This window comes from Ranitomeya imitator, chromosome 1 (genome assembly GCF_032444005.1).
Source record: "Ranitomeya imitator isolate aRanImi1 chromosome 1, aRanImi1.pri, whole genome shotgun sequence".
Taxonomy (NCBI): Eukaryota; Metazoa; Chordata; class Amphibia; order Anura; family Dendrobatidae; genus Ranitomeya; species Ranitomeya imitator.
The window spans coordinates 515,014,438-515,035,438 of record NC_091282.1 but is presented as its reverse complement, the minus strand read 5'-3'; the positions used below and the strand labels follow the sequence as shown (position 1 = coordinate 515,035,438).

General features: G+C 46.6%; 1 protein-coding gene across 1 annotated transcript in view; it reads right to left on the bottom strand.

The window, feature by feature from the left end:
* The window catches only part of GRIN3A (glutamate ionotropic receptor NMDA type subunit 3A), a 930,574-nt gene that overhangs the window by 733,820 nt on the left and 175,753 nt on the right, over positions 1 to 21,001 (bottom strand). The gene's annotated exons all lie outside the window — the stretch shown is intronic.

Genomic DNA, 21,001 nt, shown 5'->3' with positions numbered 1-21,001 from the left:
GTACAGGCTGCTAGTGTTGCTGCAGCCACCTTGTCCACTGCCGCTCCTGTCCCGACTCTAACTCGCCTCCCGCTTCCAGAGAAATTCTCTGGTGACAGTAAGTCTTGTAGGGGTTTCGTGAGTCAGTGCTCTATCCATCTCGAGCTTCTGGCCTCTCGTTTCCCTACAGAGCGGGCTAAGGTGGGATTTATAGTGTCTCTTCTGTCGGACAGAGCGTTGCAGTGGGCTACGCCGCTATGGGAGCGTAGCGATCATGTGGTGCAGAGTGCTCCGTTGTTTCTGAGCACTCTGAATCAGGTCTTTTTGGGACCTCGTGTCAGCCATGATACGGCGCTCCAATTGTTGGCATTGACTCAGGGCTCGTCCTTGGTCAGTCATTTTGCCGTCCACTTCCGCACCTTAGCATCTGAGCTGGAGTGGTCGGATAAAGCCCTCATTCCAATATTTTGGAGGGGGCTGGCTGACCACGTTAAGGACGCCCTGGCCACTAGGGAGATTCCCGCCACACTGGAGGAATTAATAACTCTATCCACTCGAATTGATCTCCGTTTTCACGAGCGGAGGTTAGAGCGAGCCCAGTGTAGGCAGAGGTTTCGGCTGGCTCCCACATTCGCCAAACCTTTGGAATCTCCAGACCAGGCTCCTGAGCCCCATGAGCCTGTGGTAGAGTCTCGAGCAGGATCTAAGTCCCGGACCGCTCATGCACTCCAGATTTGTCATCTTTGCCAACAGTCTGGACATCTTGTCTCCAGATGTCTCCAGCGGTCGAGGAAACGTCAGTGTCTAGTGGTAGTTAGTGGAGGTGCACTAGACACGGCGACGTTTGCCTCCAAATTGTCCTTTAAGGGGACAATAACATTGGGCTCATCCTCTCACTCGGTAGAACTCTGCGTGGATTCTGGGGCGGAGGGCAATTTTATGTCTTCAGCCTTCGCCCAACGTCACGCAATTCCTCTGGTCATGCTATCTCAACCAGTAACGGTACGAGTGGTGAATGGGTCGACACTGCCCACACAGATTACACATCAAACTATCCCTTTCACTCTGTCCATGTCACCATCTCATCAGGAGATTATATCTCTACTCGTCATTCCTGAGGGAATTGATGAGATTCTCTTGGGGATACCTTGGTTACGGTACCACTCTCCTCACATCGAGTGGTCCTCAGGCAGAATTCTGGGATGGGGTGAATCTTGTGGGAACAGGTGTCATCGAGAGTGCGTTCAGGTTACTACTACAGAGGTACCCGCAGATCTCTCCTCTCTCCCCAAGCAATATTGGTCTTATGCAGACGTGTTCTCCAAAAAGGCAGCGGAGACTCTTCCGCCCCATCGCCCCTATGACTGTCCTATTGATCTCTTGCCTGGTGCTGAGCCTCCCCGGGGTCGAGTCTATCCATTATCTCTCCCGGAAACGGAGGCAATGTCTCAGTACATACAAGAGAATCTGGCAAGAGGGTTCATCAGGAAGTCAGTGTCACCTGCTGGGGCAGGGTTCTTTTTCGTGCAGAAGAAGAATGGAGAACTACGTCCATGCATAGACTACAGGGGTCTTAATGCTATCACAGTTAAGAACAAGTACCCTTTGCCGTTGATATCTGAGCTTTTCGATAGGCTTCGGGGAGCTAGAGTGTTTACTAAACTAGATCTGCGGGGTGCTTATAATCTGATTCGCATCCGTGAGGGGGACGAGTGGAAAACGGCATTTAACACCAGAGATGGGCACTATGAGTATCTGGTGATGCCCTTCGGGCTCTGTAATGCACCTGCCGTTTTCCAAGACTTTGTCAACGACATCTTCCGGGATATGCTTTCCACCTCGGTGGTAGTCTATCTGGATGATATTCTCATCTTTTCTCCTGATATTGACTCCCACCGGAGAGATGTTGGCAAAGTCTTCGACCTCCTACGGGCAAACTCTCTTTATGCGAAGTTGGAGAAGTGTGTGTTTGAGCAGGAGTCCTTACCTTTCCTGGGCTATATCATCTCCGCCCAGGGATTGGCTATGGATCCTGCCAAACTACAGGCTGTGATGGACTGGCAAGAGCCCCATTCTCTTAAAGCGGTGCAGCGCTTTATGGGGTTCATAAACTTTTACCGCCAGTTCATTCCCCACTTCTCAACTCTGGTAGCTCCCTTGGTAGCCCTCACCAAGAAGGGAGCGAACCCCAAATTGTGGTCGGAAGAGGTCTCCAAGGCCTTCACTTCTATTAAGTCCCACTTTGCTAGCGCTCCCATCTTACATCGTCCCGATGTGGATAAGCCTTTCCTAATGGAGGTGGATGCCTCGTCCGTTGGTGCTGGAGCAGTCCTCTACCAAAAGGATGCTCAAGGTCGGAAGCATCCATGCTTCTTCTTCTCTAAGACCTTCACGCCAGCGGAGAGGAACTACTCCATCGGGGACAGGGAGTTGCTAGCAATGAAGTTGGCCTTTTCGGAGTGGAGACACCTTCTGGAAGGTGCGCGGTTTCCCTTCCAAGTTTACACGGACCACAAAAATTTGGTCTATTTGCAGACAGCCCAGCGGCTAAATTCTCGCCAGGCCAGATGGTCCCTGTTCTTCTCCCGGTTCCACTTTTCTCTTCATTATCTCGCCGGGGAGAAGAATATCCGTGCTGACGCTCTCTCTCGCTCCCTTATGTCAACTGAGGAGGAGGAAGAGGAGCCTCGGCGTATTGTCCCTTCCGAGAGCCTGAGAACCGTGGCGCCGGTTTCGCTAGAGTCTGTGCCTCCGGGCAAGACTTTTGTGCCCATTAATTTGCGACCTGAGGTTCTCTCTTGGGCTCATTCGTCCAGGGTGGGTGGACACTTTGGGACAAAGAGGACATCTGAGCTACTGGCGAGGACGTACTGGTGGCCGCATATGGTCCGGGATGTCAGGGATTATGTTCTGGCGTGTGTCTCCTGCGCCAAAAATAAATCTCCGCGTCAAAGGCCAGCTGGGTTGCTCTATCCCCTGCCGGTGGCAGATAGGCCCTGGGAGATGGTCGGGATGGACTTTGTTGTGGGTTTGCCCAAGTCTCGTGGCTGTACCATCATTTGGGTCATCACCGATCATTTCTCAAAAATGGTGCATTTGGTGCCGCTACCACGGTTACCTTCTGCACGGGCCTTGGCAGCGTTGTTCATTAGACATATCTTCCGCCTGCATGGTATGCCAGACAAAATTGTCAGTGACCGGGGTCCCCAGTTTGCGTCTCGGTTCTGGAGAGAGCTCTGTCGTCTTCTCAGTATTGAGTTGAATCTCTCGTCCGCTTATCATCCCGAGACGAATGGGTCAACCAGACCTTGGTCACATACCTGCGACATTTTGTTTCAGCCAGGCAGGATGACTGGGCATCCTTGCTATCATGGGCAGAGTTTGCACTGAACAACGCCGTAGCTGACTCCACTGGACAAACCCCATTCCTCCTCAACTATGGTCAGCATCCACGGGTACCTGTGCCTATGCCCGTGACTTCCACCGACTCCAGGGTGGCAGACTGGGCTGTGGAGGCACGGGATATTTGGGACCGCACTCAGGATGCCATTCAGGCCTCTAAGGAGAGAATGAGGTCCTCCGCCGATGCTCATCGGCGCCCCGCTCCGACCTTTGCTCCTGGCGACTTGGTGTGGCTCTCCGCCCGTAACATCAGGCTGCGAGTTGAGTCCACTAAATTTGCTCCTCGCTACTTGGGCCCATTCAAGGTCCTCGAGCAGGTTAATCCTGTGGTCTATCGTTTGGCCCTTCCGCCACGCCTGGGTATCACCGACACCTTTCATGTGTCCCTCTTGAAACCCGTGTATATGTCCCGGTTCTCCGAGTCATCTGCTGGGACATCGGGTTCGTCTACGGATGATTATGAGGTGAACGCTATTTTGGGGTGCAAGGTGGTGCGTGGTAAAAAATTTTATTTGGTGGACTGGAAGGGTTATGGTCCCGAGGACAGGTCCTGGGAGCCTGTTGAGCACATTCGGGCTCCGCAGCTCATTGCTGCCTTCAAACGTAGCGAGGCCCAAGGAGGGGGGGGGCCTAGGAGGGGGGGTAATGTTAGGAGTCGAGTTTCCTCTGCTGCACAGGGGGAATCTCGATCCGTCTCCGCTGCAGTCTCCCATTCTCCTCCAGCCGCAGTGGAGTCTGCTCAGCAGGGACGTCGATCCCAGCGTCTCGCTCAGTCTGACTCTGTGCGAAGAGTTGCTGCTGCTTTTCCTGCTTCTGCCATTAAGGCCAGTGCTGGGCAGCGGCGAGTGGACGTTTCTGGATCTAAGTCCTTGTTTGCACGCACTGAGCATGCCCAGGGCAAGTTCTCCTGTTGGAGATCGAGGGTCACATGCTCAGGTGCTGCAGCACATCCCATTGGTCCTTTTGGCAGGTCTTGGAAGGGCAAAAGTTCTGTAGCCACTTCCTGTGCTGCAACTATATAAACTGCGCATGACCGCACGGCCATGCGCTAGTATTGTCTTGTAAATATGTGTGTGTGTTGTGAGTGAAAGTCGCTCTTTAAATAACCCTCCCTATTGAATGTCTGTTCGCGGAAGGTGTATGTTTGCTAATCTAGCGCCCGACTTATCCAACAGCACGAAACACACATTGCAGCGTCCTCTTGCTGTGTCCGCCTGTACGGCGCCGTGCGCTTGCCTTGCGCTTTCCATACCCAAGCCAGTGTGGTTGGTGGCGTCCGTCAATGCGGCATTGCTCGCACTCCTGTGCATTTATATATTTATACTTAGTTTCCTTACACACCCAGTTGTGGTGTAGTGCCAGCGAGGGTCTAATCGGACTTCAATCCCAGTTGGGGTTAAGTACGCTGACTACTCGCTCGCGCTTTAGGTGCGGTACCGCGATCCTGTGACGCAACAGGATTGCTCCCTTCACGCTGGGTGAGGTTGAACCCACGTGTATATACTTTAGTGTACCGCCATATAGCCTGTATTTACTAGCAGCAGGTTTTCACCTGCACGGTGGACCCCGGACTGCGAACGCATCTATATCACCTTTCTTGGTGCGTTCCGCCAGTCCTAACACACAGTGCTCCATACTGTATAATGGCCACACATGATGCTCCATACTGTATAACGGCTACACATAGTTACTCCTAAACACGCGGCTGCGCTCCGAACACCTTGCACACATGGCTCCACTCCGTACTCATGCGACTCTGCTCCATACACCTCGCACACACCCGGCTCTGCTCCATACACCTCATACACACCTGGCTCTGCTCCATACACTTCATACACTCTCGGCTCCGCTCCGTACATCTCATACACCTGCAGCACCGCTCCATACACTGAATACACACCCGGCTCTGCTCCGTACACCTCATACACACCCGGCTCTGCTCCGTACACCTCATACACATGCGGCTCCGCTCTGTACACCTCATGCACATGCGGCTCCGCTCTGTACACCTCATACACACACGGCTCCGCTCCATACACCTCATACACATGCAGCTCTGCTCTGTACACCTCATACACACACGGCTCCGCTCCGTACACCTCATACACACACGGCTCAGCTCCGTACACCTCATACACATGCAGCTCGTCTCCGTACACCTCATACACACACGGCTCCGCTCCGTACACCTCATACACACACGGCTCCGCTCCATACACCTCATACACACGTCTCCGCTCCGTACACCTCGTACACATTCAGCTCCGCTCCATACATCTCATACACACACCTCTCTTTTCCGTACACCTTGTACAAATTCAGCTCCGCTCCATACACCTCATACACACACGACTCTGCTCCATACACCTCATACACACAGGGCTTTGCTCCATACACCTTGTACACATTCAGCTCCGCTCCATACACCTCATATACACACGGCTCTGCTCCACACACCTCATACACACATTGCCCTGCTCTGTACACCTCATACACACATGGCTTCCGCTCTGTACACCTCATACACACACGGCTCCACTCTGTACACCTCGTACACATTCAGCTCCGCTCCGTACACTTCGTATAGACATGGCTTTGCTACATTCCCACTATAAACCCCTCCTGACCCCACACATAAGGCAGCTTACCATGGCAACCAGCACAGCAGAGTCCTGCAATCCATGGAGGTCCCGATCATGTGACCCCTGACTCCTCCCCTCCCGTGACCTCATCACAGGTCCTGTTTGCACAGAGCAGCCAATATGTGGTGTGCTACTCTGCGGGTGCAGGAATGACTGGCTGATATTGCACACCGTGGGTTGTGACTAACCTAACGGTTAGGTTGAGGGTTGTGAGCAGGGGCGCGAGCAACACACTAGTGAAAATCAGCAAATGTCAGGGATTATGGAGAGTCAGCACCAGGTGTTCTGACCGCCGCTCTGCCACCCCTGTCTCTCAGTGACGACTGCCGCCTGAAGCAAAGGGCTCAACTTGCCCCATGATAGCGGCGCCCCTGGTTTCAGGTAATGACTGTTTAAACCAATATATATGAATATGATGATCATTACCATCTGTTTGGTATAATTGGTTAGTCATACATCTGACTATAATACTAGAAAATTCTTGACTTTGTCTTCAAAACAGCCCCAATTTTTATAGGCACACTTGCACAAAGGGCTGTCACATCAAATAATGATTTTATCTAGATTTCTATTTTGTTCATTCACTGAGCAATTTGTTAATTAATATAAGTAACTAGTAACACTATTTTTAAAATCATTTTTACTTTGCAGCATTTTTTCCATACCAGACTAAAACTTTTGCACAGTTTTGTACATATACCATATCTTTAGAATCAGAAAACGCTTCGGACTATAGTACATGCCCAGGTTTTAACAGAAGAAATAGGAAAAATGCAGTATATTTCATGATAATTAAAACATTCTATTCATGGTGGACTCACAATGCATAGGGGTTAATTTAACTGCATTACCTCAGGTCTGTGAACATTTTACTGCTAATGTTTATGTGATTAGGTAACATCTTTGCATGAAGACTTGATCCATGTCTTTCACTGATGCATAATTACTGTATTTATTATAGTTTCAGAAGTAATGCATGGTAACAGCTGAATCCGGATCATTTTCTAGAGACAGATGTAGCATATCTGAGTGCGTCATTAAGTTTCAAAACTGATAACTGCCATTTGGCCTCAGCACAGCTTCCATAAATATGTAATGTTGCCTCTGTCTATGCTATAGCCCCGATAGATTGCTCTACATTTTGCCTTTCACCTCCTTTGACATCGGAACTTCACTAACATGTGAGTATCAGAAGAGGATGATGGAAGGTGAGCTGGGCCCAGGCTATGGATTTAGGTGCACAATACTGGATCAGTGGAATTGTTGTCCTCTTGCCAGATGCAGTAAAGTCAGTACAGGAGCTGAACTGTATACTTCCTCTGTTGCCCAGCTCCGTGAGCTGTATATCATTGCATAGTTCTCTCATTCATCTGCCAATATGATTTATGAACATTTTTCTATATTACTGAGGAAGAAATCAGGAAGGTCTGGCACTGTGCTGCCCCCTTGACTGCGGACTATAAGATGTAGGAACATTTTTGCAAGATTTATTTTCTTTCAAAAAAGTGTGTGTATAAAACAAAAATTATGGCATATGTGAGAAAAAATTGTAAATGTTACATCACTAGGGAAAATGTATGTATATATTTATAAAATTTGTCAAATCTATTAAGTGGTGGATACCTGCTCAAGTAAGCACATGAGCAGGCCTGTCTGAAGTTTGCTAATGAATATCTGGAAGATTCTGTGAGTGATTGATGGCGAGATGGTGTTGTGGTCAGATGAGACAAAAATTGTGCTCTTTGGCATCAACTTAACTCGCCATGTTTGGAGGAAGAGAAATGCTGCCTATGACCCAAGAACACCATACCCACTATCAAGCACGGAGGTGGAAACATTTTGTTTTGTGGGTGTTTCTCTGCTAAGGGTACAGAACTATTCATTGCATCAATGGGAGAATGGATGGAGCCATGTACCATAAAATCCTGAATAACAACCACCTTCCCACCGAACATTAAAAATGGGTCGTGGCTGGGTCTTCCAGCAAGACAATGACCCAACACATACAGTCAAGGCAACAAAGGAGTGGCTCAAAAAGAACCACATTAAAGTCAGGGAAGTGGCTTAGCCAGTCACCAGACCACAATCCCATAGAAAACTTATGGAGGGAGTTCAAGTTCTCCTGACATGTGTGCAAACCTCATCATCAACTACAATAAAAGTCTGCCTGCTGTGCTTGCCAACAAAGGTTTTGCCACCAAGTATTAAGTCTTGTTTGCCAGAGAGATCAAATACTTATTTCTCACTGCAAATAAATGCATATAATTTATATAATGTGATTTTCTGGATTTTATTTTCGATATTCTATCTTTCAATGTTAAACTTAACCTACACTTAAAATTATAGACTGTTCATGTCTTTGTCAGTGCGCAAACTTACAAAATCAGCATTGGATCAAATACTTATTTCCCCTACCTCTATATTGGTAGAGTAACTTGAAAAAAAGCATATGCCAGCAGAACCAAGATGGACAATTAATAGCAGCAAACAACTGATCCTGTGTTTACTGGTCAAAAAAGTACCCATGACATCCTTGTATATCAAATATACAGTACATTGCCATATGCGTAATCAAGAGTTAACCTCTCAAATAGTCAATGGGTTAATGCCTATGGGCTGAAAAGATGGTACACAGTGCTGTAAGTTGCTTAAGCTGTGATAGTTGATATACAGCACTATAGTCTCCTTGGTCAAATAACGTGCTTAGTGCCTTATATGCAGATAATAAGATACTTCTATCATAGACATTGCATAATAGTAGGATAACTCACTAATAGAGCATATGCCAGCAAAACAATATTAAGCAGACTGTGACAGCCACAATAGCAGTCCTGTGTTCACTGACCAAAAGAAACACACATTACATTTGATGTGTTTCTCCTCTTTTGAGGTTCATCAGGAGTGAGATGGAGGTGTGAATAATGATAATAAGCTAATCTGACATCAGATCATGTGAATAGAGGGCATGAAGTCCATATGATACAGGATATCTAAAATTAGATCCCATTTGTTTTAGTGTCTGGATCTGCAACAGCTATAGGTATGCTTACATACCTACTAGGGATCACCTAATTGGGTGCATGCCCAATAGGCGACCCTGATTCAAAAAAGTTTGGTGCCTCCATCAGGATTTTCCGGAAGCCGGGTGCTCCGTACCATGCGCCGCCGTAAGGGAGCGATGCACATGACCGCAAATAGGTCATGCGTTCCAGTTGCATTCCACACTGGTGTGCTGTTGGGCATGACCGGAAGTGGATGGGAACGATGTGTGGCACCTCTAGGGGTATTTGCCACAAAAATAGTTACTGACACTAAACACAAATACTAAAATAAGAAAACTGCACTACCACCTCCGGCCAGAAGGGGGAGCTCCAGAGACTCCCCTTGATCCATTCTGGTCTGAGAGAAGAAATGGCAGTTGGGCTAAGGAGCTGAAAGTGAGAGGTCATACAGTTGAATCTCTAACAGCCCTGTGACTGTTACCAGGCCTAAATCACCGGCCTGAGGAGAAGAGGGATAGAGAAAAAGGACATTGTGAGAACCGGGTAGCATTAATCACTACCCAGAACAGGCGCAAAGACGGATACCGGATCCGTGGCTGTATTCATTACATATAATACAGCAACCGGAAAAACGTGAGGTGATATCAGCTTCACTAGGGTCGGACGCAGCAACAGACACAGAGTTCAGCGGTACTCCTGGAGGGGGTAAGCCGATAAAAGGACTCGGGTTGCCCGTCGAACCAGGACCCGGAGGGGACAGATTGGGCCGGCAGCCAGTTCACATACAGCAGCAGGGCCACACAGATATTGCGTACAATAAGAGGCGAAGACCCCGGCAGGGTCAAAGTAACTCAGAGTTCCCATACAGACTCCGGTGACAGGACTGGTTGTAAATCCTTTTTTGTTAAAGTAAACTGGTTAAACGTTTCAGTGCCTCAGTCTTTCATTTGGACAATAGCCATCTATCCAGGATTGGGATCATCACCACTGGGAGAACCTGCTGCTGATCAAGTAAGTGCCTGTTCCCTCACGATACCCTTTACACTGTGCATTGCCTGAGGCCACAGCACCGGGTCAAGCCACCCGTGACACCCCCCTCAACAGACAGACCCCATTGGTCCGGTGCTGGGTACCCCGGTCTCTTGGGCGTCACAATTGGCGTCACGAACAGGATCTAGCCAGCCCGTATACCGGGTATTGTGTGCCGTGATTGGAGCCCAAAACTGTGAAAACTTGGATGAAAAATCTTGAAAATTGACTTTATTAAAGAAAAATCCATTCTCCATTGAAAACTATTGAAAGTGACTTTTCCCCATTGGTTATAATGGAGTAAAGATGGCCGCCATCCCCTGAGGTAATCACTTCATAACCGTTAGGCACGAGACTGTTAGTTGAGCTACGCCATCACCTGAGCCCCAGTCTAACTGAAAAACTTCAGAATCCGCCATTACAGAGCGCGGTGGGTGGGAGCAGCAGGGGGCGTGTCATTGTGGGCGGCACCAAGCTGAGCGCTCTGACATCAGAGCAAGGGGAAAATCGATCCTGCTGCACAGCGGAACGAATCTACACTATCCCGACGGAAGCGGAGGACCGGAAGGGTCCGGATTAACTAAGGGGGCACAGTATGTCGCAGCACGGAGACGCCGCAGCACCCGGCGACGCTAATGCAGCTGAAAGACAGAGTGTCGATAGAGAGTCCGGTAGCGCAGCGGTGCAAGGAGTGGCGCCCATCATGCCAGTGCTGATGCCATATACCCCGGGTGGCCCATGGCTTCCAATGTATGAAGGTGAGCCTAATACCCTTGACGATTTCAGAGAAAAGATGCTGGCCCATTTTGACATGTTCCCTGTGGGTGAAGTTCAGCGTGTTAGTCTCCTGATGATGCAGTTAAGTGGCCATGCTAAGCGAGAAGTCACAGCATGGGCAGCTGATCTAAAAGGCACTGTTGAACGCATATTTGCTGGATTAAAAGCTACATTTGAAACCACTGCCAACAGCAAAGCTAAAGTACGATTCTTTAATTGCAAACAAAAAGTTAATGAGGGCGTGAGAGACTTTGCCTTAAATCTGCAGGAAGCCCTTAAATCACTTACACTGGCTGAACCCATTTTTAACACCGGAGCGGATAAACTGCTAAGAGATCAATTTATTGAGGGACTCTACACCCCTTCTCACCGGGGGCATGTGAGCATGCTTGTTTTTAAGAACCCTGAATTGACATTTGCCCAATTAAAGGAGAGCGTTATACGTCTCCAGCTGGCAGAGGCACCTCGGGATCAGGATCCTGCGCAACTCATGGCAGAGGCTCCTCAACAACATGGAGTACCAGTGACATCAGCTATGTCCGGGGCCATTGCTAAGCCCCTGGGGCCCAGTACTAATGAGGCTCTTCAACAAAAGCTTGACTGATGTTGTTGCTTCAATGGCTAAAACCATGCAGGAGATGAGAGGACCCAAGATGGAGTTGTCAAACCGTAGAGAAGGTGTTCCATGGATGAGACCCCGGAGATACCCGACATGGAGAGGACGACCCCGCGACCGCTACCAACCGGATGGACAGCCCATTTGCCGCCGTTGCCAGCAGCCAGGCCACTTTGCACGAGATTGTGATTTAAACGGGAATCCCCTGGGAATGCGGGCCGCTTCGCAGGAATGAACTTTCAAGGCCCAACACCCTGGCACGACAGGTACATCGGAGGACGACCCATTATCCCTATCGTGCTGGACGGAATGCCCCTCAACGCTTTGCTGGACACAGGTTCCCAGATTTCATCTATACCGTATATCCTTTATAAGAGGTACTGGGCTGATGCAGATATTGATAAAGGGCCCTCTGATGTTGAACTAGATATATGGGCCAGTAATGGTAAGTTGGTACCGAAACTAGGATTCAGGGAGATGACCATAAAGATTGGCAAAGTAGAATTGAAGAAACAGGGTATAATTGTTGTTGATGTTGACCGGCGGAACTGTGAACCAACTGTATTGATAGGAATGAATGTGTTAGAGAACTGCTTTTCCGAAGTCATTTCTGTCTTACAGCAAATTGCTGAAACTGCCCAATCCTGCCAGCAGAGAGTTCTCCGGAGGGAAATAAAAGTATTGATGTTAAGGCAACAGGTAGAAGTTGCAGGTGGAGAAATCGACAGTGTGAGGGTAAGTGATCCAACATCTATTGTAATCCCACCAAAAACAGAAATGCTGGTATGGTGTAGAGCAGCCATTGGTACTAAGGGACGAGATTATCAAGCCTTAATAGAACCAGTGTACACCGACAGCAGGCCCACTATACTCACAGCACGAGGGATAGTCGAGGTACACCGGGGACGAGTGCCGGTACGACTTTTGAACTGTGGAGAGGAAGAGGTCACTTTGCCAAGGTATGCTACAATGGCAAAGCTATATACTGTTGACAACAATGCCATCACAACCATTGAGCCCTTAGAACCAACCTGTCAGGTGGAAGGCAATGGCTCAGATGGAGAAATGGAGGATTGGTGCCAACAGCTACACGTGGGCATAAATTCAACACCTACCCATCAAAAACAAGGGGTGTATAGGCTAGTGACGGAATATGAACAAGTCTTCAGTAAACACCCATTGGACTTCGGACGGATAGAAGGGGTAGAACACACAATCCCCACCAGTGACCATCCCCCAATAAAAGAAAGATATAGACCCATACCGCCCGCTCACTATCAATGTGCAAAAGATATGCTGAGGGAGATGAAACAGGCCGGGGTAATAAGAGACAGCTGTAGCCCCTGGGCGGCCCCTCTAGTGATTGTCAAAAAAAAGGACGGAACCATGAGAATGTGCGTAGACTACCGGAAGATTAATAACATCACCCATAAAGACGCCTACCCCTTGCCTAGGATAGAAGAGTCCTTAACTGCTTTGAAATCTGCTAATTATTTTTCCACCTTAGACTTAACAAGCGGGTATTGGCAAGTCCCTGTGGCTGAGCGAGATAAGGAAAAGACGGCATTCACCACACCAATGGGTCTATGTGAATTTAATCGCATGCCGTTCGGACTCTGCAACGCATCCGGTACCTTCCAGCGGCTGATGGAATGCTGCCTCGGACACAAGAACTTCGAGACCGTCCTCCTGTACCTAGATGATGTGATCGTCTACTCAAAGACTTACGAACAACACTTAATAGACCTGGCAGAAGTGTTCGAAGCCTTATCCAGGTATGGCATGAAAGTCAAGCCATCCAAATGTCACCTTCTCAAGCCAAAGGTACAGTACCTGGGACACATCGTGAGTTCGGAGGGAGTAGCACCAGATCCCGAGAAAATAAGCGCCATAAGGGATTGGCCAAGACCTACCAGCGCAAAAGAAGTGAGACAATTCCTGGGATTGGTGGGTTACTATCGCAGATTTATAAAAGGATTTACCAAGTTGGCAGCACCCTTGCAAGACACTTGGTAGGGCAGACGAAGAAACCTTCAAACCGAAACCCTCCTTTTCAGTGGAACGACGAAAGGGAAGACTCCTTTGAACAACTAAAGAAGGCACTAACCAGAGAAGAGGTTCTGGTATACCCAGATTACCATCAACCTTTCATCCTCTACACCGATGCCAGTAATGTGGGACTAGGAGCGGTGCTGTCACAAAAGCAAGAAGGTCGGGAGAAAGTCATCGCCTTTGCAAGTAGAAAGCTCCGGCCTACTGAAAGAAATTCAGAAAATTACAGCTCCTTCAAATTGGAATTACTGGCAGTAGTTTGGGCTGTGACTGAACGTTTCAAACACTATCTGGCCGCTGCAGAATTTATTGTCTATACTGACAACAATCCGTTGACCCACCTGGACACAGCCAAATTAGGTGCGTTAGAACAGCGATGGATAGCCCGGTTATCTAATTACAACTTCAAGATCAAGTATCGAGCAGGTCGCAAGAATGGAAATGCCGATGCCCTATCCCGGATGCCACACTTGAGAGATGTAGAAGAAGAAATGGGGGAGCTTGAAGAAATTGAACTACCAGCCTTCCATCATCCCAAGGCAAAACATCATCAGTCAAGTACCTATCAGAAACAACAAGAGGTGAATTTAAATCCGTTAGCACACCATAGATGGGCTGACACCCAAGACAGCAATCCGGCTGTGAAGTTGGTGAAGGAACTGTTAACTGAGCAAAGTGCATATCCCGATGAGGATGCCCCAGAAGAGACGCATCAACTCTGGAAAGAGAGAGGCAAAATGTTCCTGTATCAAGGGAAGCTCTGTAGAAGGTACACCAATCCGAAAACACATGAATTGGTTTGGCAGATTATCGTGCCTAAACAAGATGTCAAGATGGTCCTCGAAGCTTACCATAATGGTGCTGGTCACTTCGGTTGGAAAAAGTTAGAAGTACTTCTAAGAGAAAGATTTTATTGGGTCGGGATGAGAAAATCAATCGAACAGTGGTGCAGAAATTGTGGCCCGTGCAACCTCAGAAGAAACGATCAAAAGAACCAAAGAGCACCACTGCAGCCCATAATCACCAAACAACCACTTGAACTTGTAGCCATGGACCACGTGAAGTTGACACCAAGCCGGTCTGGCTATGTCTATGCCTTGACCATCGTGGACCATTATTCACGCTTCTTGGTAGTAGTACCCGTAAAAGATCTGACAGCAAAAACAGCAGCCAAAGCGTTCCAAACGTACTTTTGTAGACCCCATGGATATCCGGAACAGGTTCTCACCGACCAAGGTACAGCCTTTGAATCAGAGATCTTCAGAGAATTCTGTAATATGTATGGTTGCAAAAAGATCCGGACGACGGCCTATCATCCACAAACAAACGGCTTATGCGAGAAGATGAACCATATTGTAATAGAACTACTAAAGACTTTACCTGAGGCAGAAAGGAATCAATGGCCAGAGAAATTGCCTGACTTGGTGGATCTGTATAATCATGTCCCGGTGAGTTCCACCAATTGCACCCCAGCTTACCTTATGCGTGCAAGACCCGGCCAATTACCAATCGATCTAGAAATGGGAATTCTGAAACCAGACGCAGAAGTCCAAGACTCCAATTGGGATATCATACGGCAAAAGCAGTATCGCCAAGTGCAAGAGAGTGTGGAAAGAAGCCTTCAGCAAACTAGAGAAAGACAAGAGCGAACTTTCAACCAGAATGCTCTAGCGACCCCATTAAGACCAGGTGACCAAGTGCTCAAGAGAAATCGTCGAACCAATAAACTGGACAATCAGTGGGAAGCCGTACCCTACACAGTTTTACCAACAAGAGTGGATAATCCTAAAATGTGTCTCATTAGCAAAAACGGAGGCTTAACATCTGTACTAGTGTCAAGAGACAATCTTAAATTATGTCCGGAAGCATTGAAAGAGCCAGACGTTGTCCAGCCAGAACCAGAAGTTATTCAACCCATACAGGTTCAACCAGTAAAGGAAAAAGAAGAGGAAGTGTATCACACCTGTATAGGAGACTTTCCCAAAACCCTACTAACATACCATGGTGCAGTAGTGGTTCCCATGGTGGCCTTTTACCCAACACCAAACCCAATACCAGAAGTCCCAAGACAGGAAGAGGCTGACCCCGTACTACAGGAGGTTCCAGGCCAGGAAGAACAGATTCCTGGTCAGAGTAATCCCATTCACGGTGGACTTGCCAACTCCATAGTCGTGGAATTATCTTTAGCAGAGCGGGCAGATACTACATCCGCAGTAGATAGTAGTACACCACATGAAGAGACACCGCTATTGCGTAGATCACAGCGTAGTACCCAGGGTCAATTACCGGCCAGGTATGCAGATTACCAACTATAAAGCTCATAATGTGAATTGTATATATGTTATGCCGTATATAGTTAAACAGAAAATGTAGTATAGTCATTGTTGTCAGTCTGCAACGTTTAAGCCCAGTACCTACAGAGACTTGTCTGTATGAACTTCTTGCATATTCTTGAACTTGTTATCAACCCGGAGGCACTAAATCAAAGCTCCGGAAAGACTGCTTTTTGAACTTTGCTTTTTGCTCTTTTTGAACTTTCTTTAGACTTTATATTGAGTACCTTCAAGGGTAGAACTGTATTAATGGACGCTATTTGAAGTGACTTTTTACAGAACTCTATTTTTGTTTCCTTGAGTGGTTTTTGTAACTTTTCATTTTTAAGACTCTGTACATATTAATTGTTATTTCAAAATGTTATCGTCCCACAGTCCCGGAGTACTGTTCTTAACTAAGGGGGAATGTGGCACCTCTAGGGGTATTTGCCACAAAAATAGTTACTGACACTAAACACAAATACTAAAATAACAAAACTGCACTACCACCTCCAGCCAGAAGGGGGAGCTCCAGAGACTCCCCTTGATCCATTCTGGTCTGAGAGAAGAAATGGCAGTTGGGCTAAGGAGCTGAAAGTGAGAGGTCATACAGTTGAATCTCTAACAGCCCTGTGACTGTTACCAGGCCTAAATCACCGGCCTGAGGAGAAGAGGGATAGAGAAAAAGGACATTGTGAGAACCGGGTAGCATTAATCACTACCCAGAACAGGCGCAAAGACGGATACCGGATCCGTGGCTGTATTCATTACATATAATACAGCAACCGGAAAAACGTGAGGTGATATCAGCTTCACTAGGGTCGGACGCAGCAACAGACGCAGAGTTCAGCGGTACTCCTGGAGGGGGTAAGCCGATAAAAGGACTCGGGTTGCCCGTCGAACCAGGACCCGGAGGGGACAGATTGGGCCGGCAGCCAGTTCACATACAGCAGCAGGGCCACACAGATATTGCGTACAATAAGAGGCGAAGACCCCGGCAGGGTCAAAGTAACTCAGAGTTCCCATACAGACTCCGGTGACAGGACTGGTTGTAAATCCTTTTTTGTTAAAGTAAACTGGTTAAACGTTTCAGTGCCTCAGTCTTTCATTTGGACAATAGCCATCTATCCAGGATTGGGATCATCACCGCTGGGAGAACCTGCTGCTGATCAAGTAAGTGCCTGTTCCCTCACGATACCCTTTACACTGTGCATTGCCTGAGGCCACAGCACCGGGTCAAGCCACCCGTGACACCCCCCTCAACAGACAGACCCCATTGGTCCGGTGCTGGGTACCCCGGTCTCTTGGGCGTCACAGTTGCGTGTCAGCACTCATTGTGACATAAGGGAATGCTGATTTCTTATGCTTTCCAGCATAGAAAGAAGGTTACATCATCCAGGTATAATGATCAAGACTCAAAAATATTTATGATGATGTATCATAGAACATTGGAGTATTTTTGTTTTGATGATTTTCAAATAGATATAGAAACTCTTCTACCTTTTTTTTCTGTGAATATAGCATTCACAGAGCAAAATTCTTCACCCACACAAAGTGCTTAAGCCACAGGCACACATTGCACACTGAGGTAAAAAACTCACCAAAAACTCAACGTGTACATGTGGCCTTACTGTGCATTGACATTTTAGTATGTCAGCACAGAGTAAGGCCACATTCACAAATTCAGTATTTGTTGACTTTTTTTTACCTCAGTATTTGTAAGCCAAAACCAAGAGTGGAAGAATCAGAGGAAAAGTATAAGAGAAACCCTTCACCACTTCTTTATTTATCACCCTCTCCAGGTTTTGGGCTGCACAAACTGAGGTAAAAAACTCACCAAATACTTGTGGGCACATGGCCTAAGGTTCTACCCACACATAGTTATTTTTGATCAGTAAATCATCAGTATTTGTATGCCGAAACTAGGAGTGTCTCCAAAGCACAGAACAGGAGTCAATCTTTCAAATTATAGGTTTTCTCTCTAAGTTTCACTCCTGGTTTTGGCCTACAAACACTAATGCAAAATACTGACTAAATACTGACGTGTGACTGAAGTCTTAAGTGCAGACCAGCGGGATGTATAAAGTTTTTGGCCGCAGCATTTCTGAACTAAACATACATGATTTAGCCACTCAATGAACGAGCCAATTTTGACCTTAATGACCAAGCAAAATTTTACAATTCTGACCAGTGTCACTTTATGAAGTTATAACTCTGGAACGCTTCAACGGATGCCACTGATTCAGAGATTTTCTGAATCTGGGGAGTGCTACAGTCTTATTCCCGATGGCTGTTTTAAAACGGAGGCGAGGGAATAAATACCCTTAGCGTCAGACGTTTTAATGCATATCGGAGGTTGCAAAGGTGTTAAATCATACTACCACTGTCTGATTCATGCTGCCTGTTGGTTGGGCAGTGTGTATCATCTGTCAGGTTCTCTTTAATAGAAAATTATTACATTAGTTTGACAAGTTTGTCTCCATATAAACCAACGCTGACTTTGTGGCACTCTTTTTTCATCCTTAAATTAAACTTCAAACATTGTAGAGGTTAAATATAAATATCATAACTTAGAATAAGGTGTATAATTTCTGGCTCAGCATAAACTATATTGGTAGATGGCAGAAATGTTCACAATAGACCCTGCTCGCGTCACTTAGAATAACTTCTGGTGGGTTCTGCTGTGGTCTGCGTTGTTTTCACTGCACTATTCTTCCTGTCACAGATATGAACATCGCCGTAATTAATAGGGTATGGATATCTAATGTAATAAATAGAATCTTTCCTACACTACATGGTAGAACATATGTATTATGAGCTAAACAATTTCAACAATTAATTGCAGGAAGCACACAAAGGAAATAAACATGTAAAATTATTCTCTCTATCTCATCCTGATTTATGGAAATTTGATTCTCTTTCCAATATTAAAATACTACTGTTAGCATTGTTATAAAACCTTTATAATTCACAGGCACTCTGTATGTATAAATAAAGATATAGATCACCTGTCGTTATTATTACAACCTCTGTTTTCAGGACAAATTTCATTTTTATGCTGGCATTTAACCAAGAAGCTTTTCTTCCAAGAAAATGATTATCATGAATTCCCTTGGAGTTAACAGCATGAAGCAGCAGTGATTTCAGAACGTAAGTGAAAATCTGGCTTCATAATATTTACAATGCTGTCATAAACTAGGTACGGTAGTTTTATCTGCAGATATTACTCATCTCTTATGGTGGAAACACTATCTATCTATCTATCTATCTATCTATCTATCTATCTATCTATCTATCTATCTATCTATCTATCTATCTACAGTGGGGAAAATATATTTAGTCAGCCAACAATTGTGCAAGCTCTCCCACTTAAAAAGATGAGAGAGGCCTGTGTAGACCACAACTATGAGAGTCAAAATAAGAAAACAAATCCAGAAAATCACCTTGTGTAATGTGGCAAGATTTATTTTGCAAATTATAGAGGAAAATAAGTATTTGGTCACCATGCAAGATTTCTGGCTCTCACAGACCTGTAACTTCTTTAAGAGGCTCCTCTGTTCTCCACTCATTACCTGCAGTGATGGCACCAGTTTGAACTTGTATAAAAGACACCTGTCCACAACCTCAAACAGTCACACTCCAAACTCCACTATGGTGAAGACCAAAGAGCTGTTGAAGGACACCAGAAACAAAATTTAAGCCCTGCACCCGGCTGGGAAGACTCAATCTGCAATAGGCAAGCAGCTTGGTGTAATGAATTCAACTGTTGGAGCAATAATAAGAAAATGGATGACATACAAGACCTCTGATAATCTCCTTCAATCTGGGGCTCCACGCAAGATCTCACCCCGTGGAGTCAAAATGATCCCAAGAACGGTGAGTGAAAATCCCAGAACCACGCGGGGGGACCTAGTGAATGACCTGAATAGAGCTGGGACCACCTTAACAAAGGCTACCATTAGTAACACTACGCCGCCAGGGACTCAAATTCTGCAGTGCCAGATGTGTCCCCCTGCTTAAGCCAGTACATGTCCGGGCCCGTCTGAAGTTTGCTAGAGAGCATTTGGATTATCCAGAAGAGTATTGGGAGAATATCATATGGTCTGATGAACCCAAAGTAGAACTGTTTGGTTGAAACAAAACTTGTCGTGTTTGGAGGAGACAAAATGCTGAGTTGCATCCAAAGAACACCATACCTACTGTGAAGCATGGGGATGGCAACATCATGCTTTAGGGCTGATTCTCTGCAAAGGGATCAGGATGACTGATCCGTGTCCATGATAGAATGAATGGGGCCATGCATCATGAGATTTTGAATGCAAGCCTCCTTCCATCAGCATTGGCATTGAAGATGAAACGTGGATGGGTCTTTCAGCATGACAGTGATCCCAAGCACACCGCCAGGGCAACAAAGGAGTGGCTTTGTAAGAAGCATATGAAGGTCCTGGAGTGGCCTAGCCAGTCTCCAGATTTCAACCCCATAGAAAACCTATGGAGGGAGTTGAATGTCAGTGTTGCCCAGCAACAGGCCCAAAACATCACTGCTCTAGAGGAGATCTGCCTGGAGGAATGGGCCAACTTACCACCAACAATGTGTGCCAACCTTTTGAATATTTACAGAAAACATTTGACCTCTGTCATTGCCAACAAAGGATATATAGCAAAATATTGAGATGAACTTTTGTTAATGACTAAGGATGGGCGAGCACTAAAATGCTCAGGTGCTCGTTGCTCAGGTCGATCATATTCGAAAACTCGAGTATGTTTCCGGCGGCCCCCCCCGATGGTCTGCAGAGGGACTAGAAATTGTGGAAATTGATGGGAACAGTGCTCAAATGACATGGGAACAGCATGGGAAAGACTCCTGGAAGCAGGAAGCATTTCTGACTCCCAGATCACTCCTGTGAACAATGTTGTCAGAGTCTTATGCCACTTTTACAGACTCACAATAAAACATACAAAAAGGAAGCCAAAAAGGATTTTCCTGGGAAATATATTAAGGAACATCAGGGTAATGACTTGTATATAAGGCAAAATAGCTGACCAAATACAAAAATGCTCCTCCATGCATTGGGCTATGTTGACACGTAGCGGTTTTGATGCGTTTTTGAACTTTAGTATTGCTTTCTACCTTGACAAATGCATTCACTTAGAAATGTAATTTTAATATTTTATTTTACAACCTCATCT